Here is a 22470-nt window from a genome sequence, read left to right as displayed (position 1 = left end):
CTGTCAGATTGTGCTGGCCCAGAATTCCCTGGTCATTCCCCCAGGCACAGTGTGAGCACATTCTGACTTCATGAAAAGAAAAAGGAAAAAGAAAACAAAAGATGATCCTTTTTCTTTTCTTAAAAAACAAAGAGAACTAGATGACGTATTTGACCATTTTTAAATTACAAAGATAGAACACAATGGAAAAAACTGAATAATACACAAGTGTGTAAAATATCAGGTAGGTTTTTCCCTTATTCCTCTCCCTCCTCTCCTCCCCAGCTCCACTTCAGGGCTTCCTATCTGAATCATTACATGTGCTATATTGCCTAAAAATAAAATCCAGTAACCAGTAGCAGCAAAAGCCTCACCTGGGAGCTTTCTAGGAATGCAGTGTCTCAGGCCCCACCCAGACCAACTGAATCAGAATCTATGTTTTAGGACTCTCCCCAGGAGATTGATATGCACTATCAAGTTTGAGGGACAAACTCTTTGTGAAATTAGAAGGAAAAGTTGATTTCCCTTCTCTTCATCGGGAGTATCAGTTTCATGAGTCCTCAAATGTTGCTGCTTTCTCTGGGCTTGTTGTACTTGCCCTGTCCTGGAGGGGAGGGGCTCATCTGTACCTGGCTGTGGACCATCCTCTCTGCTCTACAACCGATCAATCCCCACCCAGACAAGTGGTCACCAGCCAGCCTGGCTGTTTGCAAGTCCCACCATTCATTTAGCACTCTCTGTCCTCAGATTTCCAGGAAAGCAAAACAAAACGTCAGGACAGAAGGAACAATCCACAGATTGCGCTTTCTTGGGCACCCCTCCAGAAATTCACACCCGTTTGAATGGATTCCAGCTCTCCTAATGTGTTGTTCTGAAGCTGCTAGGGAAGGAGGCCCACCAGCTTCTTGTGATAGATCACCTGGATCTCCTGGGTGTCACTAAACGCTCATTCCTGGCATCACTGCTGCTGGGGAGCAGTTGGCTAGGTTGTTGGTGGAGGTATTTTATCAGGGACTGGTGTGAGGAGACAAAAACAGAGATGCCTTAGAGATGATACTCACATTTTCTATAAAATTATGCATGCTGGAGGGCCAGGTGTGGTGGCTCACACCTGTAATCCTAGCACTTTGGGAGGCTAAGGCAAGTCTATCACTTGAGGTCAGGAGTTTGAGTCCAGCCTGGGCAACCCAATCTCTACAAAAATGCAAAAACTAGCTGGACACACACCTGTAGTCCCAGCACTTTTGGAGGCCAAGGCACGTGGATCACTTGAGATCAGGAGTTCAAGACAAGCCTGGGTAACAGGGCTCTAAAAACAAACAAACAAACAAAACAAAAACAAGATATAGCTGGGCGTGGCAGCCCACATCTGTAGTCCCGGCTACTTGGGAGGCTTATGTGGGAGGATTGCTTGAACCCAGGAGGCGGAGGTTGTAGTGAGCCAAGACGGCACCACTGCACCCCAACCTGGGCAACAGAGTGAGACCCTGCCTGAAAAACAAAAACAAACAAACAAACAAGCAGACCAGAATGTGCCTTGTGGTATGGGGAGTCTAGTTTGTATGCTGTTGGCATGGATCCAGGATACCTAGGTCATAAAGATTCAAGTTAGTCCTCAAGGCTTCTGTCTCATAGTGGTAGGTTGTACTGGTCACATTGGTTATGGATCTTGGAGTCAGGCACACTAGTCCATCTTTCTCCTTTGCGTGGGGTAATGACCACCACAGAAGCTGAAATATTTTGGATGATCTAAAACAATTATTCAGGGTTAAGCCATGATTAGTTCCACCAGGGCTAGTTCCTCTGGAGTAGCAGAAAATTTAACTGAAGGGATCTGGGCATAGCAAAACATGTACAAAAATGACTGTCTTAGCTAGCTCAGACTGCTGTATAACAACAACCATAGACTGGGTGGGTTAAACAACAGGCATTTATTTCTCACAATTCTGAAGGCTAGAAGTTCAATATCAGAGTGCCAACATGGTTGGGTTCCAAGGAGGCTTTTTCCTGTCTTATAGACAGCTATCTTCTTGTATCCTCACATGGCAGAGTGAGAGATCATGTCTCTTGTGTCTCTTCTTATAAAGGCACTAACCCCATTCATGAGACCAATACCCTCATGGCCACATTGCCTCTCAAAGTCCTCACCTCCAGATACTATCTCATTGGGGGTTGGGGCTTCAGCATACCCATTTTTGCAGGGGGAGGGAGGAATACAAACATTCAGTCCGTAGCAAGTACTAAGAGGATGATGTATTTTAGACCCATTTATTTATTTACTTATTCGGCACGTAAACTGAGAAGAGAACAGACCAGTGTTTTAAAGCCCATACTTTATTGGATATACCTAAAACTCCCTTCCTTCACTGCCAAGATTTTGATACACTCATTATCTCACCCTTACCTCCACCATTTCTACTTAAAAATCAACATATTGTGTTTATCTCCATCAGTTATGACAATTTTCTAGACTTTTATTTTCATGCTATGAAAGTAATGCTTGTGTTTTTCATTTTTCAACCGTAAAAACGTATGATTGAATATGTTTTCTTAAATTACATGTTGTCTCCACGTCCCACCAGGGGAGTTTGAGCCACTCCTTTATGGAAATGTGCTCCTGGGAGCGAATCATTATCCTAGGAATTTCGTGCAGGTGAAATTTTAAAAATAATGATCTTGCAAAGATCATACTGGAGAGCTCAGAAAAACAACAAGGCAGCTTCTTTTAATAGATAGAGAAGACAAGACAAAGGAGAGGTCTAGATAATAGAGTTTGGGGTTGTAATCAGTTTTTCTTTTACCATTTCTCAAATTTTCTTTCCACCAAATCCCTCCATGGATGAAATATGAATCTGGGAAGGTGCTTGGCTATTTCAAAGTTATAATTTCAGCATGCTTGTGAATATTTGGAATTTCTTTCATAAGGAACCGATTTATTGTGCCCATTGAAAGTGAGTTTTAAAAGCCCTGGGAGATGCCCTTCAGAAAAGAAACTTCCACTGATGTGTAAATGATTGATGGTGGTCCTTCCTTAAAGTAGATTTTGAGGTGTGGAGAGAAAGAGAGCATGAGAGCTTTGTGTATCTGAGAAAAAAAGTTTGCAAAAAACACAGAAAGAGCAGACACAGGACATGAAAGACAAGTGTGGCTAGTGTCACAGTTATTCTGTAGGAGTTTTAGAGTTTCAAGGTCATCCGACAGCTTATTTCCAAGTGCAGGTGGAAAGGGACAAACATGGTGTTTCCACTCAGTATCCCAATAGCATCTAACGCACAGTAGATGCTCAATAAATGTGGAATTGATCAACAAATTCTTAAAAATATTACTTAGTGTTCTTCTCTAACTCTTGCCGCCTGTCACAAGTGAAATAATGCTTGGTGGGCAGATGGTTTGTAACATCCCAGAGTCTCAACTTGATGTTCAAAGTTCATCTGAACATCCTAAGAGAATTTTTGCAGGAAAAAAAATGATTTTCACAAGATATCTCTAAGGCACACAGAATAAATGTCAGAAGCCTGATCTTAGCTTTGGTACTACTACTCTTATGAAATTCTCTAAGTCTCCATTTTTCATCTATCAAAAAGTAGAAATGAATATTTCATCAAGTTGTCATGAGGATTACATGAGACATGTAGGGCACAAGGCATAGGGTCTGGCACTTTGTAGGTGTTAAAAAAATACCGTTATCCCAAGTCATTCATGCTATGAAAATAATGCTTGTGTTTTTCATTTTTCAACCATAGAAACATATTATTGAATATGTTTTCTTAAATTACATGTTGTCTCCACATCCCACCAGGGGAGTTTGAGCCATTCCTTGATGGAAATGTGCTCCTGGGAGAGAATCACTATCCTAGGAATTTAGTGCAGGTGAAATTTAGTGCAGGTAAAGTTGAGTGGGGATCAGAGTTCCCTGCCACTTTATATTCCTTTGGAGTAATGGCTTTTAGGCCTGTGGAATTTTTATGAGTAATATATTTCAGAAACATACAGTGGTCCTTTATGGGGACATTGCTTACTTCTCAAGGTAGGGTGAGAATGTTGGCTTTTGATGAACCTACTTAGGGGTGTGACTCAAACCAAGGGTGTAACTCAGAGGTACTGGAATCTCCTTACCATGCGAAGAGCCTGAGATTTAAGGCAAATATTATAATAGTGTTTGCAGAAGCAGTGGGCTCTCTTAGGGCTTGGCTTGGTGATCTTCAAGCTAAACACAAATATATCTCATTTTATCATGCTTTGCTTTATTGCACTTTGCAGATACTGCTTTTTAGACATTGAAGCTTTCTGGCAACCCTGCATTGAGCAAGTCTATTGGTGCCATTTTTCCAACAGCATGTGCTCACTTTGTGTCTCTGTGTCACATTTTGGTAATTCTTGCAATATTTCAGATTTTTTTTTATTATTATATCTATTATGGTTATCTGGGATTAGTGATCTTTGACATTACTATTGTAATTGTTTTGTGGCACCATAAACCATGATTATATAGGTTGGCAAACTTAATAAATATTGTTGGTATTCTGAGTGCTCCACCAGTCTACCATTCCCTCATCTCTCTCCCTCTCCTCAGGCCTCACTATTGCCTGAGACACAACAATATTGAAATTAGGCCAATTAATAACCCTACAATGACCTCTTCTTAGTGTTCAAATGAAAGGAAGAGTTGTGTGTCTCTCACTTTAAATTAAAAGGTAGAAATGAGTAAGCTTAGTAAGGAAGCATATCGAAAGCTGAGATAGGCCAAAAGCTAGGCCTCTTGCACAAAGTAGTTAGCAAAATTGTGCATGCAAAGAAAAATTTATTGAAGGAAATTAAAAGAGCCACTTCAATGAACATACTAATGCTAACAAAGTGAAGGAGCCTTATTGCTTATACGAAGAAAGTTTTGGTGGTTTGGATAGAAGATCAAACCAGCCCCAACGTTTCCTTAAGCCAAAGCCTAATCCAGAGCACAGCCCAGCTCTTTTTAATTCCAAGAAGGCTGGGATAGGTGAGGAAGCAGAAGAAATGTTTGAAGCTAGCACAGGTTGGTCCATGAGGTTTAAGGAAATAAGTTGTCTCCATAACATCAAAGTGCAAGGTAGAGCAGCAAGTGCTGATGGAGAAGGTGCAGCAAGTTATCCAGAAGATCTAGGTAAGAAAATTGAGGAAGGTGGCTACACTGAATAACAGATTTTCAATATAGGCAAAACAGCCTTTTTTTGGAAGAAGATGCCATCTAGGACTTTCGTAGCTAGAGAAAAGAAGTCAGTGCCTAGCTTCAAATCTTCAAAGGGCAGGCTGACTCTCTTGTTAGGGGCTAATGCAGCTGGTGACTTTAAGTTGAAGCCAATGCTCATTGGCCATTCGGAAAATCCTAGGGCTCTTAAGAATTATGTTACATCTACTCTGCCTGTGCTCTATAAATGAAACAACAAAGCCTGGATGACAGCACATCTGCTTCTAACATCAGTTGCTGAATATTTTAAGCCCACTGTTGAGACCTACCACTTAGAAGAAAATATTCCTTTAGAAATATTACTGTGTATTGACAATGCACCGAAACCCAGAGCTCTGATGGAGATGTACAAGGATATTCATGTTTTTTTATGCCTGCTAACACCGCATACATTTTGTAGCCCACGCATCATTGAAGCATTTTGACTTTCAAGTCTTATTACTTAAGAAATACTTTTTATAAGGCTATAGCTGCCATAGATAGTAATTCCTCTGATTGATCTGCACAAAGTAAATTGAGAAACTTCTAGAAAGGATTCACTGTTCTAGATGCCATTAAGAACATTTGTGATTCATGGGAGGAGGTCAAATAACAATATTAGCAGAAGTTTGAAAGAAGTTGACTCCAATTTTCATGGATGACTTTGAGGGGTTCAAGACTTCAGTGGAGAAAGTAACTTCAGATGTGGTAAAAATAGCAAGAGAACTAGAATTAGAAATGGAGCTTGAAGATGTGACTGAATTTCTGCAACCATATGATAAAATTTGAATAGATGGGGAACTGTTTCCTATGGATAAGGAAAAAAGTAGAATCTATTTCTGGTGAAGATGTAGTGAACATTGTTGGAATTACAACAAAAGATTTAGAATGTTACATAAACTTAGTTGCTAGAGCAATGGCAAGGTTTAAGAGGATGGACTTCAATTTTGAAAGAAGTTCTACTGTGGGTAAAATGCTATCAAACAGCATCACATGCTAGTTGTGAAAAAAAAACTTAATCATTTTATTTTTAAAAATTGCCAGAGCCACCCCAGCCTTCAGAAACTGCCACCTGGATCAGCCAGCAGCCGTCAACATCTAGGCAAGATCTTCCTCCAGCAAAAAGATTATAAGGCTTAGATGATTGTTAGCATTTTTTATTTTTAAATTATTTTATTTTATTTCTAAGACAGGATCTTACTTTGTCACCCTGGAATGCAGTGGCACAATCACAGCTTACTGCATCCTCAACCTCCCAGGCTCAATGGATCCTCCTACCTCCCAAGCAGGTGAGACTACAGATGTGCCCCACTACACCTGTCTAATTTTTTTTTTTTTTTGTAGATGGGGTTTTGCTATCTTGCTCAGGCTGGTCTTGAACTCCTGGGCTCAAGAGATTCGCCCACCTTGGCCTCTCAAAGTGCTGGAGTTACAGGCATGAGCCACTGTGCCCAGCCAATCACTGACATTTTTTAGCAATAAAATATAAAATTAGTGTATGTGCAATTGTTTTTTAGACATAAGGCTATTTCATGCTTAATAGAATGTTTTATTTTAGCGTAAATATGACTTTTATATGCACTGGGAAATAAAAATATTCATGTGACTTGCTTTATTGCAACATTTACTTTATCACAGCAGCCTGGAACTGAATCCACAATATCTCCAAGGTATGCCTCTATTCAAGTATCCAGAGCCTGGAACATGAGCTTATTAGCAGCAAGTGGCTGTGATCTTTTCTTTGTGACTTCACAGCTTCTAGTCCAGGCCTCCTGGGAGCTGATAGATATTTGCTGGTGAATAAATGAATGCCCAAATGAAGGCTAACCAGGGACATGAGCTAGAATGGTGAAGACTTCAGACAGGAAACCAGCCCAGAGAGAGGGAGGCTGGTGATGGATGGGGACAATGCCAGAATGCCAAATAGCAGTAGTACAAAAAGTCACACACCAGAGCAAAGGCCACACCCAGGCCAATTCCCACATAGGTTTTTTGTTGTTGGTGGTTGTGGTGCCCCCAAATTCTACATTCTAAAGGGAAGCTATAGGTTTTTTTGGTGGCCCTTCAAACAGGCAGCTTGGTCCTGGCCTTAGAGCATCCCAGGAAATTATAGAGAGGTGGCTTGACCAGAGGCCAAGTGTGGGTGGCCTTTGGTGTTAGGGTCTCTGACTCTGACTTGCATGACTGCATTACATACTTCCTGTTTGGAGCAGAGACAGAAATCACGAGGTCATTTGTGCGTGAGGCACCTTTGGGCTCTTTTTTGCACAGTAGGCCAGAACTATTGCAAAATGTTTTTGATCATGTCATTAGTAGCAGTTCTTTTTTTTTTTTTTCTCTCTCTTTTACCTTCTTAATTGAGACCCACCATTTGACACTGGAAGATTACACTCAATGGGCACCACAGGCCCACAAAATAGATACACTCAGACTCAAGCAACATTTATTTGTTTATCCTTAAAAACCTTTTATTATAGAAACTATGAACCATCACATACTCATTTAATATCTTCAACAATTATCAGCTCCTACAAACTGACTCCCCCTGAAGATAATTCAGACAAAATATAATTTCATAATCTAGAGGCTAAAAATTATTATCATCATCACTACTACCATCACCACTACCGCCATCACCATTATCCTCAAAGCTTCCTTGAGAGTCTGATAAGAATTACAGACTTCATCATCAGAAAAATGCATCTACCTACCTGTACCCCCAATCCTTTGTACCATTGAAGATTTTCAAAATTCTTGAGGTTTTGCTAAGGACTCGTGTTAAGAAACCTTGCTTTGGCCTGAAGTAATCAGTTCTGGTCTTAATTCTTAGACCTCCATCAGTCAAGAACACTGTTGATTAAAGCAAGGACAATGTGATGTTCCTCAGCGGAGTGGAGAAGTACAGGTCCTCCAATCCTGATTCATTACTTTAGTGTGTTTCTGAGGAGTTACTTGCATTACTATGAAGCACAAATTATTATTTTCATTGAAGGTGGAAGTATCTCAAAACCTTTAAAAGTAATACTTATGAATACGTAATAAAAAGTTAGTCTGGGTTTATTGAAGTAGCAGGTACTTTCAATGAGTATTAATGAAGAAATATGAGACTAAAAAAGATACCAGGTTATAATACTAATGCACTGAAGTTGAGGAAGATAAATTTTAACAAAATGATTAAAGTAATTGATGCTAAAATAATTTTTATATGTTCCAATTTTTTTAAGGGACAAGAAATTACTTTGGAATTAAGCCAGCAAATGATGTGTTTAAATGCCAGCCTGGCTACAGTTGTGTCATTACTAACTTACACTAAGTATTGAAAAATCTATCTGGGGTGTATTTCAATTTCCTAATTTTGCTCATTTTGAAAGAGAAAAGTTAGAAAGGGGAATCCATCACCATCCTGGTATTTAAGCTCACAATCAAGATGACCAGCATAACATTTAAGATACAAGCTGCTGAAAATAATTGATCATCTTATGGGCAGACAATTTATTAACATATGGCAAAGATTATAGGCATAAATATGAGAATCAGCATAAAATCCTCTTGCTTAAAAGTACTAAACATTATCACTAAACAAATAGTAGACATTATTAGGTAACCAAGCAGATATCTTCTTCTCAGGGCTTGGGAATGGTTTCCTTCCATTTCTGCCATCTACCTTCTCTTCTGCTAAACCCACCTTCAATTCCCTTTGCAGTGGTAGTCAGGCTTCCCCATTACCTAAGGGTTCTCCTTGACCATTTAGAAAGACAGTGATGGCAATCACTTAATTAACTGCATCATTATCTCCTAAGTGGCTTCACCAGGGAGATCTGAGCTCACCTTTGGGATCTTTACCTATTTTTTTTAATCACTCTATCATCTTCAGCCTAGTATATTTTATAGAATTAAGAGTAAGCATGCTAACTTCTGACTTGGTCTCTCTCTCTGTCTCATTCCACACGCACGCACGCACACACCCACACTCTCTCTCTCTCACACACACACACACACACATACACACATACTCTTTTACCCTCTGTGTGAGCTCAGACTTGTATTACAGAAATAATGTATATCCAGAATTTCTAGATAGTAGGAAAATTTTGAGCGTGTCTTTAGTCGGCCGTGTTTCTGGAACTACAAGCTTGTCTTAGTTTGCCTGTATCTTTGCTTGGTCTTGTGTAGTGTTGGCTTCATCCTCAGATTCCACAATACAGTTTCTAGAAAGATCTAGGCTTCTCCCTTATGGTATGAAAACGACACCAACAGTTCCAGGTGTTCACATCAACAAATTTAGAGGAAAAGTGATGGTCTCTTCTGGTAGTTTTACTGAGAAAGAGAATAATTTCACTTCCCTGGAAACTCCCTGGTCTCACTGGCTGACATTGGGCTGTATGCCCCTGAGCCAGTCACTGTGGCTGCGGATGGCATATGCTGAGTGGCTGAAGCCCTCAGGGAGCTCGCCTCCACACTCTTCAAGCTACATGGGTGATAATGGGACAAAAAATAATAGTATTCTGCCCAGAAGGAGGGTGAATATGTGCTGGACTGCCAGTAACAGATGCCCATTTTACTTTCCTTTTTTTGTGAGGCTGAGTTTCACTCTGTCACCCAGGCTGAAGTGTAGTGGCCTGATCTTGGCTCACTGCAACCTCCACCTTCCATGCTCAAGCGATCCTCCCACTTCAGCCTCCCAAGTAGCTGGGACTACAGGTGCATGCCACCACGCCTGGCAAATTTTTTTGTATTTTTTTATGGAGACAGGGTTTCATCATGTTGCCCAGGCTGGTCTCGAACTCCTGAGTTCAAGCAGTCCACCTGCCTCAGCCTCTGAAAGTGCTGGGATTACAAGTGTGAGCCACCATGCCCAGCCCATTTTACTTTCCTTTTCGCTTTTACCTGGTTACATGTTTACTGAGATGTGTCCAGGTGCTTGCTGTGCCAAAATGTGGGGGTTTGCAATGGTGGGGTCATCAAATGGGGATCAGGAAAAAGATATGCAATATCTTTATCTGCAGGCAGAGAAGTTGTGTTATACTGTTATTTAGTTAAGTCTGTTATTAGGATTTAAAAGCCCTACAAGTCTAAAAGTCAAGGTAGAAAGCAGACAGTTTGTAATACCTGTGGTTGATGGTACTAACGCTATCATAAATAATCATAATAACACAGCTGTATAGAAACTTACCATTTATAGAACACTTTTACACTCATTTACATTTAATGGTATATGTAAGGCAGGTGTGAATTTCATTCCTAGTAGCAGAATCCCCACAAACATACCAAATAACCCAGTAACTTGTAGAAGTAACAGCTTGTGCTAAAATTAAAATGTTATTTTGGCATGTAAGTAAATATGTGCTTCAAATTATAACACATTAGCTACTCAAAGTTTTATATAAAAAAGATATTTACGATAACAAAAATTGAAAACTCCATGAATATTGAACACTAATAGAATGTCTCAATAAATCATGATATCAACTCCACTGCGTTATTAGTAGATGATTTTAAAATCATGCCCTTAAAGAATGTCTAATGACAGGAGAAGTTCATTATATAAGTGATAAAAGCAATTTTAAAATCTGAATGAGCATATATATTCAGTGTGTTTCCAAAAACAAACACATACGAATGCAAAGTGTGCACAAGCCTAGGGTAATTCTGGGAATATTTGGGAATTGTTGTAGCTGGGTCTAGCCAATCAGAATGGACACCTCTGTTCTCCATTGGTGTGGCCATGCCAGTATTTACTGACTCATTATCTATCCTCAAAAAACCAACAGTGAAAAGATTATGAGATGATTTTTCTTTTCTTATTTTAGTCTTTAAAAAATTTTTGTGCCTTTCTCTGTTTTCTAAATTCTGTACACTGAGAATGTGTTGTTTATAGTAAGAATTAATAGAAAAGAATACGATGCCTTAATATTCCTTTTAGTGAAAGTAATTTATAATTTCTTAGAATTATACAATGTTTTTTGCATTCCTTTCTGTTTCTGTAGCCCTTTCTCACCCTTCACTGAATTTGTCTGGACTAAAAGTCCATGCAATTTGCAGAGAATACCGGGAATGGGTCAAAAGATGTGCTTTTTGAACTGCCCAATGAAGCCAAACTAAATCAACACCATAAAAAAGAAAAGTCTACCATCTCTTACTGCTTCTTGGTGTGAAACCACAATGTAACCAGTTATATTTTTAGTGGAGGAGTCATACAGGCCAGCCTACCTATTGACTATAAAAATCTCTTCTCTGTCAACAGAGGAAAATAATTACAGTATTCATTGAACTTTTACTATGCACTGGGCTCTGTTCTAAGCCCTTCTCTGAGATTATTTCCTTTCATCCTCACAACCACCCCACCAAGTAGTTGCCATTATTGCCTTCATTTTATAGATGAGGCTTAGAAAGTTCAAGTAATTTGTGCAAGGTCACACAGCTAGCCGTGGTGGAGCTGAGATTTGATCTGACAGTCTGACTCCACAGCGTGTGCTCTTAATCAGTTCATTATCCTGCCACCATTATTTCATTTGTGTGTGTAAGAGCCAGCATCGTTCTGAAAATAAGAGTGCAGATGCACTATACTTATACACACAACACAAGTGAAAGAACATACTGTAGTAGATGCTTAATAAGTGATAGATAAGGATACTTATTGTTATTAAACCTGTTGGCATTTTAAAATCCTTCTAGTAGACAATGTAGCATACGACATAGAGCCTCTCGTCTTCAGGGTCTTCTTGCTTTCTACACTATGCGATGGTATCTATGGTCTTTAAGCCTCAGTTTTCTTTCCCATTGAATGGAGATAGGAAAGATAACTTTCAGCGCAGTGTGAATTAAACAGTTAAAACATATAAAGCCCGTAGACTAAAGGTTGGTACAAAGTAAGAGCTCAATAAATATTAGTTGTTTCTAAGTGAAATAACTTAGAGATGGAAATATCTGCCCCTAGGAAGCTACAAAAAGAGGTTTATACCTGTTCATCAGTAAGGCTTCCATGACTTAGAAAGGGAAGGCACAGGATTGCAAATCATAAAGGTCATCATGGAGCAGTTAGTCATTATCTTCATTTCTGTGTGCCTGATATTTATTTGCACTACATATTCCCGATTTTTCCCCCTTGAATAGCCTCCTCCTAAAAGACCCTGCTTTTCTCTGTAGTTTGGTTAAGACAGTCACTAATCGATTTTACATATACTGCTCTTATGTTGTTTTAAGATTAGAGTGAGTTTCAGCTGGCAAGGGTTTTCATGATTGCTTGTAAGTTCTGTCCATTAGTAATATGGCTGAAGTGAAGAGAAATGTGACCAGTAGTTTAAAGTTAACATGGTACGAAGCTAATGGGGCACTAATTGAGCAGTGAACGCCTAATTAGGAATCACAGAGGGCTTAAGCTGGCATGTGGGGAGTGAAGGTTCCCAGTGAATGCTGAGTTGTGGATTTTGGAAAAAGGACTAAGCTTAGACGTGTCTACACTCTTCTTGCAGCCCAATGGGCCTTGTCATTCCAAATTTTCTGGGCAAGTGGCAGCTTCTTGGAAAGAAATTCTTATTTGTGGGGTTGAAAAGGTGGTAAGAGAAAGTGCTCCCTCTCCTCCTCCACCCCCCACCGAGGATGAAGAGGACAAGCAATTGATTTCTGAGGCAGGCGATCTCTAAACGATTGTGTACTCCCTGATAATTTGGGGAGCTGCTAACATTTATGGAAATGGGAATATATTTAAAATTCAAACATATAATTTCTAGCTATTTCCAACCTCCCATATGTGTATCGCCAAAAGTGAATTTTGAGAGCAGTAGTGGGAAAATACTGCCTGGGGATAAAGAAAAGTTACCGCAGGAGTCTGATTTCTATATTAATTTATTTCACAATAAGAGCAAATTCCTTTCCCTAGGGGAGTATTTGACAGAGTAATTGCACTAGGGAACAGTCACTGTTTCATTTCATTTTCTTTCTCTCTTTTAAACTTTCTTTGTGAAGCAGAGTGTCATAAATCTTCCTGAAAGAGCAGCTTAAAAAAGATATGTGGGCTGTGAGATACAGGTTTTATTTGTGTGTGTGTACACGTATATGATGAATATATACACATCCACTCATTCATTGTTGGATTTCAGAATGACATTTTCAACAATTAAAAGTGAAAGTTAAAATTTTTGAGATTAGAGACAATATGAAATGCATCTTTCCAGATTTAGAGAGGGTAAGAGAACACACGCCATCTACATATTACTGATCAGGAGCAAAAACCATAGACCTAAGCTTGAATTGCATTGCTTCTGACCTAGGTAGTAATGATTTTCTTATAAAGATTTCTAAACATTTCAATTGTATCTAAAATATGAATTTTAGTCAACAAACTCCTATACCTGTGATGGTTTTAAAGGTCAATATCTAGTTATTAATTAAAAAAATGCTTAAAGGTAGACAGATCTGAGAGGCATGTCTTTCTGAACTCTAGCCTTTGACTGAGAACTGCGCTCCAGTATCCTGTAAAACGTAGCAGCCTCCTGGTTCCAGACTACTTCTCACCATCCCCAGGGTCTTAGTACTGTCACAGGGTCTTGTTAAGGTCTGGAAAACCTCTATAAACTCAGCTGCACCAAGGTTTAGGGACTGAAGCTGCTGTTCCTCCCTGGAGCATTTGTAGCTGCAAAGACAACACAAGTCAGAGGGACGGATTCCACTATTAGAAACATGGAGTTTCATGCGTGAGGAGGATGTATTTCAGGATGAGAGGTTTTCTGGCATACCTCAGTTATTATCATGAACAAAGCATGCACGTAATGCTCACATGCTGCATTCTGCAAGGAAAACAAATGCTTACAAAAATAAAAGCGTTACAAAAATTTTAAAAAGTAAGAGAGGTAATCAAAGGCACCAGAAAAATAAGAAGAGAAAAATAAATTGATTCTAAAGGGAAGAATAACAGTTCAAGCAGATATTAAATTATGATATTATTACCATTATTTTCATTACTACAAAGACAATATAACACCAAGAAAGTTAGGAAACTGACAAAAATAGTTTTCATACTCCTTTTCCCAGTAGAAAAATTACTCTTTTTAAAAAAATTATGTTCCAACAATCTCATTTTCTAGATTAAGAAACCGTTAGTTAAAAAATTAACTCACGTGCTGATGATTACACAGGTCAGACAGAACTCATCAAGACTGACAAACAGGACCTACTTTCAAGGAAGGGTTATAAATTATTTTGGAAAGTACCTTGCTGATTTTCAAGTGCCATCAACTCATGCCAGCCTGTGTCCAATAAAGACTCCATGACCGAAACATTGCATTGGATTGCATTCTCTTTGGCTTACAATAGGAAAGAGAATCCTTTACAAGCATCTCCATAGCCCTAGAACAAATTATGAAAGGAAAACTGGGACAGATGCCAGCATTCCTAACTGGAAGCCCAGCTCATCCCCTCCTGCACTTTGCTACTCTTATTGATTGAATTGTTAAGTCTAGAACGGATGCTGTTCATAGTTTTCTCTGCACGATTTGTCCTTTTAGATAATGGTGGTGCTTCTTTTCATGTGAAAATAAGTTTAGGTTGGGAACAAAAAGGAACAACTCTGTGGGGAAGTTAATATTATGGCCTTTGATAGCAGATGAGGAAACCAAGGCTGAGAAGGTTGAATGGGGAGACTGAGTCAGGCCCTGACTTAGGCCTTCACCCTTCCAAAGCCCATGCTCTCAAACACTAAGTCAAGGCAGAAAATCTGTAGGAGGCATGGTATTGCTCCTCAATTCTATGTCTTGCCAGACATTGCTAGTTGAGATACTCTTTTCTCTTGAGTCCAAACAGCCTCAGAATCTTTACAACACAGCACAGTTACTACCAAGCAATGCAAAGTGTTGTGTGAAACCTATTGGCCACCACAACTGCAAACCTCCCCTGAATTAGGCTTATATGGTAGGTAGAGCCCTGAACATCTCACTTAAGTGAGTTTGTGAGCAAATGCCTTAAACTTTCAGAGCACCATTCTCTGTATTATAAAGGGGAAAAATCTTACCCCCTTTCCAAGGCTGGTGTAAGGGACACATCAAATAAGAAAACACATGTAAGAGCACCTGGTAAACTGTTCAAATTGAAGGATAATAATAAAAATAATTAGTTTTCAGATGAGAAAAATTGGTTTTGCTTACACAATTCACTCCTTTAGGTATTTACTACTTTTAACCCTTTTAAAAGTAAGATTTAATATGCTCTCATATTAATTATCTCATTCATAGCCTAGACACACAGAAGCGGGGATAGTTGCTAGAATTGTGGTGTGAAGTTCTACTAATGATTTTGTTTTCAGTTGCTCCCTTTCTACATAATAATGTTGTTACCTTTCCTGGACACATGAGGGTTTCTTTAATTACTGTGAAGTAGGCCCCTTTTTGTTTCTTGGGTAGTATAGCTTCATCTCTCTTTCCATGCTCATAGCATGGGGAAATTGAGGAGCAGGACTATTTACAAAAGCATGAGTAAAGTGAAAGACCACCACCAAAGGAAGTGCCCTACCCCAGGGCTAAAATCAGTGGGGGAACCGTTACCTCTTGGGCTTGCAGAGGGACAGGAGAGGGTGGTCACTACAACATGGAGAGAATGGCCATTCAGAACCCCGGCCTTTGGCGGAGGAATAACTGCAGCTGGTGCCACCCTTTGACCCAGTAGAAAGGGAACCAGAGCTTAGAAGGCACAGGAAGTGTTGGTGGGATCCATGTGCTCTGTCTCTTGGGCACAGAGAGGTGGGCTAGGGAGAGACTAGGGTACACAGAGGACACCCAGAGCAGTAGGAATTCAGAGGGGTGAGCAGAGTGGTGCTTAGAGGAATTAGATTTATTAGGGGCTATGGCAAGATGTAAAGAGTAGAGGAGAAAGAGGACCCTGTGACCCCAATGTTTTGACCATCCAGTTGGGAAGCATGTGGCCTTATATTGTGGAGAGATGCCAGACTGACTCACTCTTCTGGAGGCAACGTGGAGACCCAACATGAAGATCTGAAACCAACCATACATTCTCCTAGGCTCTCCAAGCCCCATCTCTGAAGAGAGTGGGATTGCCAGAAATGTAATATCTGCACTAAACTTCCTTAGTTCCTGATGGAAACGTCCTCCCAGGGCAGTGATAGAATCCTCTGTCCTCAATGTTTTACCAAGGATTGAGCTTTTTGAAAAGTCACTCAAAGAGCATTTCTTTGCTTAAGTTTCTTGTTGAGATAATGATGATGATTGTGTTGTTCAGAGAGCCTGCCATGAAGTTCTTGAAAATCAGCAGTTCTCATAGATGATCACTAAACCATCTTCATCAAAACTACCAGGAATGTGTGTTGAAAACAATGATTTCTAGGTTCCAGGCAGGACCTACTCTGTTGGAATCTGCAGAGGGATCCCAGTCATTTGTTTAACGTAGGCCTTCCAGGTCATTCCCGGGCACCCTAAGTTTTGAGGGCCACAGCTTTAGAGTTTTGCAGCAGAGAGAACAGTCTTGCTGAGGCCTAAGCGATTGTGATTACCTCATGTGATCATGAACTCTCTGGCAGCATGGTTCAAGCATCTCTCCCCTTTTGCTACTTAAGCTAATTCTTTTACCCCTGTATTAATCACTTACATGTATATTTAAGCCACCTCAAACATTTTCAGAAGTTGACCACGTATGTATCATTAAAGTTCAGCTATTATAAAATAAGAGTTTTTTTCTCCTGCTGACTCATAGACACTTGTTTCAGACCCTGCTCTTAATATTAAAAATTTAACTTTAACTTTTGATTTAACTTTCTTATAAAGTTACTTTTAAACTTACACCTTTGATTTAAAAGCTCACATTCTGACTTATCTATTTACATAGTACAGTTTGACTGTATGCCTAGAATCCCAGCACCCACAACCACCTGCACTTATATTTAAAAACGGGTCTTATTTCTTGAGTATCTCCCTTGGAGTTGGCAGGGGGTCCAGCTATGAGTACAGAAGGTGAGGGTCATTGGGAAGGGTTCCCAGAGATGCTGTGTGAGGCTGCCATGGACAGCTTTATGCCAAACATATTTCCCAGGGGCTCTTGGAAAGTAAAGATGCAGTGAGGATATTCATCTGTTTTTAGTGTCTGACATACTTGGTTTAAGTCTTGGCTTTGTCATTTACTTGTGTGTAGATAACTATGAACATATTTCTTAACCTCTTGAGCTTTATATGGTTTTAGAGATTTCATTGGAGGAAATAGCGGTAGATTGAATTAATTGAAAATGCTGTCACCCCACAGCATTAGTGGTAGATTGGATTAATTGAAAATGAGGAATGAAGCCAGGATGACACTGAGGATGTGTTTTGGAGGTCAGAAAAGGGGACTGTTCCCAGGAGCACCCTCCGGGAGCTGTAACATGTTTAGGGGCTGACCGCAACCAAATTAATTAGGTAGATCCCACTTTCAGCATCCCATGAGCTCTTTTCAGATTGGCATCCTATTTCTCTGTACAGGTGCCCATTGATCTGTCTTAGTGGTTAGCAAACTACGGCCAGTGGACCAAATCTAGCCTGCATGCCCAATTTTTGCAAATAAAGTTTTATTGGAGCACAGTCACATTCATTCATTCATTCACATGTTGTCCATGACTGTGTTCATGCTGCAACAGCAGAGTTATGTAATTGCGACAAAGACCAAGTGGCCCACAGAGCCTAAAATATTTACTGTCAGGTCCTCTAGAGAAAATGTTTACTGACCCTTGTTCCGGGATAACAAAGCTTTTTTGGTCCCACCTGTCCCTTTCCCCAGAGCCCTAGGAGGAGACTGGCTGATCTGATGCATGCTCCAGATGAAGTTGTTCCTGGTGTCAGCCCTCCCCGGTAGGGTTCTCTTATCAGCATTAGCCTTTAAAGCCTGGTCCTAAGAAGGAAGTGATGTTGAAACTGATGACAGAATCAGTGGGGGTGCATTTGGGATTGTGGAGATTTTGTCTTCACTGAAGTCACACTACATTGACAACACACTTACAGACAATGAACGTATCTTTACTATTGGTGGAACTAAAAACAGCTTTTACTTACAGATCTCCTTCCTGGTCATTAGGAGCAGCATCCTGATGTTAGAAGAGAGGCAGAGATTAAAGTGAAGATAGCGGATAATCGGGGAGATGTGAGGCTACAGCTTAACCCCCTTTGGGCCTATTGGGTATCTCCTCACTGTCCTGAGTGTTTAACCACCTTGAGGGTGGGGGTGAGTCCTTAAGGCTAATGAAAATTCAGTAATGAAAGGTGAGTCCTGCTGCTTCTTAGGCTAAATGCTAGCCAGATGTGCTGGGCTGCCTTGGAGACTCCATCTACTCCATCCCCACCTTCCACCCCACTTCCACCCCACCCTCTGGTGATTGTAGAGACCCAGTGACAGACAGTTTTGGTGTAAAGTTGTGGGGCTGACTCCCCCCACCATCCCAATCTCTTCAGTCTGGGCAAGGACACCTCCCAGTCCTTTAACCCTCCCACCCATCTCCACCCACGCAGAAGCTCCTTCCCCTTGGCTCTCTTTTCATACACTTCCACTCCTTTGGATGCCTCTTTCCTTCTGCCAGGGCTGCCATCTCCCTTCGAACCTAGATCTCATGTCTCCTTGCTGTGAATCTTTCCTTGGCTTCCCCAGACAGAATCCCTTCTCTTTCTGCGACCCCACAATATTTTTCCTACTTTGTTGTAGCTTCACTCAGATGGTGTATTTGCATTTTTATCTCTTGCTTCCCTGGAAAGTGGGCAAGGACTACATCTTTGTCATTTTTGCATCCCCAGTTCCCAGCACAGTATCTGGCACGCAAGAGAGCACCAGTAAATGCAAAGCAATAAAGCAGCAAGTTTATGAGCATGAGTTAGAATCTGTGGGACTCTGGACAAGTGGCTTAACCTCTTTAAGCCTCACTTCTTCACTGTCATGTGGGAATAATAACAGTTCCCAGCCATAGGACATAGGATTATTATGAGGATTAAATGAACTGATTAGGTAAGGGGCGTAGCACAGTGCGTGCTACACAGTGAAGACACAATAAATGTTAGCTAATGCAAGTACTAATAATACCCTCCACTATTTAATTATCTGATATAGTTGACAAGAGTACTGATAACAATTTGATGACTGAATGACTTGATGGACGAATGTCTATTTCATTCTCTTTTATTCCCTTGATGGGGCCATGATAAAGACAGCGGTTTGCTACCTAAATGAAAGCATTGTCCTGGGCAGTGAAAGGACCTGATTTCTTCAAAAGTATCTCCTTTTCTGGAAGGCCTTCCCTCCACTTGGGCAAAGTTTAGAATCTCTGAACTTTCCTTTTCTTCAATCAGGTCAAGCACTCCTGTGCAGGGAGGAACCGACACCAAAGGCCAAGGAATGGACTCCAACACCCCAACTCATTAATATCGTCAGCATCCTAACAAATGGGAGGCCGGAGAGCCAGACCGAGCGGCCACTTGGTCACATGGCGGGGGTCTGCCCTGGGGCCCTGCGCACATTGAGCGGACGGGCACAAGTGCCATCCATATTTCTCTGCACAGCCCCGGCCCCCACCTCCCATGTCAGCCTGCTGAGCGGGCTTGGCCCAGGTTCTTGTGCTTCACAGAGAAGATTTATTCCTCAAGACTGACCTACATGGACGTATGTATCTGAATTCACAAAAGCTTGAGTTTGATGGCAAGCAACGAAAGGTCAGAAGAAAAACAGGCAAGGCATTTAAATCAAAATGATGAAACTGGGTAATTTCATTAGCAACAGTTGTATTTACTGGAAGTCACAGATGGTGCAGTTTAGCTCATAGCCAAGTTTTTAGGACAAAATAAGAATGAAGAAAGAAATATTTCAAGGGAGAGGTGGTTAAAAATTAAATAGGCACCAGATGGCTCAAGATTGTCCTTCCTATAAATTTGGTGAAGGAAGGCATGCTGAATCCAAAGGCTTTCTGAATGGGTTTAGAGTTTGAAAAGGAACTTTGGGAATATATAAGGCCTTTAAAAGAAAGCAATATTAAGTTTGGGATGATATTGAGTGGAGGTGACAGTATTATATAAACCCTATTACATTTTATTTACTTATTATTTATTTATTTAGCATTTATTAAGAATCTCCTGTGGGCTAGATCCTATTTCTAATGTCTGTTAATGATACCAAGGAAGGTTATAGTTTCCTGGGATATTGGAAATCTCCTTGCTTAGGCTAAGAGGGGGAAAATGTGGATTTGAAATACATTTAGCCATGAAGACACACTTGTTTTTCCTCTGGTACATTTGGTGAGAAATGCTTCAATAATTTCCCATCTTGTAGAGATTAAAGTGTAAGCTGTGTACCATGCCCCGAACCCATCGTGCGCTGGCACTGTCTACTTCTTTAGAAGAGGAGTTTGCGAAGTAGTAAGCTGGCGTGCATCAGATCGGGAGAGACCTGCATTTCAATAAGCAACCTAGTTGTTGCTATTGCAAGCTAAGGATTCAGAACTACTGTTCTAGACTCTTCTTTTACCTATCCTCATGGTATCTTCTCTTCATCCTGCTGGGAGCTAGTTGTCACTCTCTGAACTTCTAAGTCTGTTACTCTTACATCTTTGTAATGGTATTCTCTGACATGTTTTTGCAAGTTTGTCCTCATGTTCACCCTCCACATCTGAGTTTAAGAAGCTTCTCCCACTGGGCGCGGTGGCTCACGCCTGTAATCCCAGCATGTTGGGAGGCTGAGACAGGTGGATTATCTGAGGTCAGGAGTTTGAGACCAGCCTGGCCAATATGGTGAAACCCTGTCTTTACTAAAAGTACAAAAATTAGCTGGGTGGGGTGGCAGGCACCTATAGTCCCAGCTACTCAGGAGGCTGAGGCAGGAGAATCACTTGAATCTGAGAGGCAGAGGTTGCAGTGAGCCAAGATCTCATCACTGCAATCCAGCCTGGGTGGCAGAGTGAGACTCTGTTTCAAAAAACAAAGCAAAAAAAAAAAAAAAAAAAAAAGAAGCACCTCCTCTGAGCCAGGTGTATTAGCACACACCTGTAATCCTAGCTATGGGGAGGCTGAGGCACGAGAATCGCTTGAATCCAGAAGGTGGAGTCTGCAGTGAGCCAAGATCACGCCACTGCACTCCAGCCTGGGCGACACAGCAAGACTGTCTCAAAAACAAAACAAACAAACAAACAAACAAACAAAAACCCCTACATTTTAAAGGAATTTGACCTGCTCTAACAAAACTTCCAGTAGTTCAGGGTGATCACCAGCAATTTAAATGTCTGCGGTAACAAAACTCATTACTCTTCCAAGGAAGCTCTACACCTTAAAACGATGGAATTTCTTCAACAGAGGAGGCTGAGAATGTATACATTTTAAGATTTTATATTCTTTGCTCATTTATTTGCTTTTTTAATCCATTGAAAAAAAATTTCTATTCCTAAATAATTTCAAATTAAGTCACATCAGGCCGGGCGCTGTGGCTCATGCCTGTAATCCCAGCACTTTGGGAGGCTGAGGCGGGCAGATCTCTTGAGGCCAAGAGTTCAAGACCAGCCTGGGCAACATGGTAGAACCCCGTCTCTACTAAAAATACAAAAATAAGCCCGGCATGGTAGTGCACGCCTTTAATCCTAGCTACTTGGGAGGCTCAGGCAGTAGAACGCTTGTACCCAGGAGGTAGAGGTTGCAGTGAACTGAGATCGTGCCATTGCACTCCAGCCTGGGAAAAGAGTGAGACTCTGTCTTAAACAAACAAACAAACAAACAAGCAAAAAATAAATTAAGTAACATCACATATAAGTGCTTTTGAATGTCAGGGTTCCAAGATCCAATACCCAGTAATGTATAGTGCAAAGCCATCTCCTTATCTTTGGGTCACTACTACATTTTCTCCACAATTTAAGTTCTGTCTCACTTTACAGTCTCCAACACTATTCCATCTTAATTCTTGGTAATTTCATTATAAATACACACAATGCTCCCAATACATTTTTTAAGGTGAATTAAAGAATCTTTATTTTTCTTGGCCCTCTCAGTTCCCTGATCTCATCTTGCTGATGATTCTATCCTACCCTAATTCGGCTGCTGAGTTTCAAGGTCAAAGCCTAGACCTTGTCATTACTAATAACTGCAGTGCCACCAGCAATCACAATTTTAAACATCTCCTGACCACTCCTTCTCTCTTTCTAGCTCACATGCTTTTCTACACCAGCTCCAATAGCCCTTCTTCACCTATTAGCCATGAATCCACCAACATTATGTCTCTCTCCAGATTTCCAGAAGCCTTCTGTTTTTTCTTTACCATTTCGCTTCCTTTGCACACCTCCACCTTCCTAGTTTCTCTCCTAG

At 40.6% G+C, this 22470-nt stretch overlaps 1 long non-coding RNA gene across 1 annotated transcript; it reads right to left on the bottom strand.

Annotated features, from left to right (window-relative positions):
- Window positions 1–13006: 13006 nt before the first annotated feature.
- On the bottom strand, window positions 13007–14475 carry LOC129013772 (uncharacterized). The gene is made up of 2 exons (XR_008494074.1): window positions 14389–14475; window positions 13007–13811 (listed from the first exon to the last, which is right to left on the bottom strand). It is a non-coding gene; the product is annotated as an uncharacterized LOC129013772 (long non-coding RNA).
- Between the last annotated feature and the right edge of the window lie 7995 nt (window positions 14476–22470).

This window comes from Pongo pygmaeus, chromosome 16 (genome assembly GCF_028885625.2).
Source record: "Pongo pygmaeus isolate AG05252 chromosome 16, NHGRI_mPonPyg2-v2.0_pri, whole genome shotgun sequence".
Taxonomy (NCBI): domain Eukaryota; kingdom Metazoa; phylum Chordata; class Mammalia; order Primates; family Hominidae; genus Pongo; species Pongo pygmaeus.
Note: the sequence above shows the minus strand (reverse complement) of the source record. Positions and strands in the feature narration are given on the sequence as shown.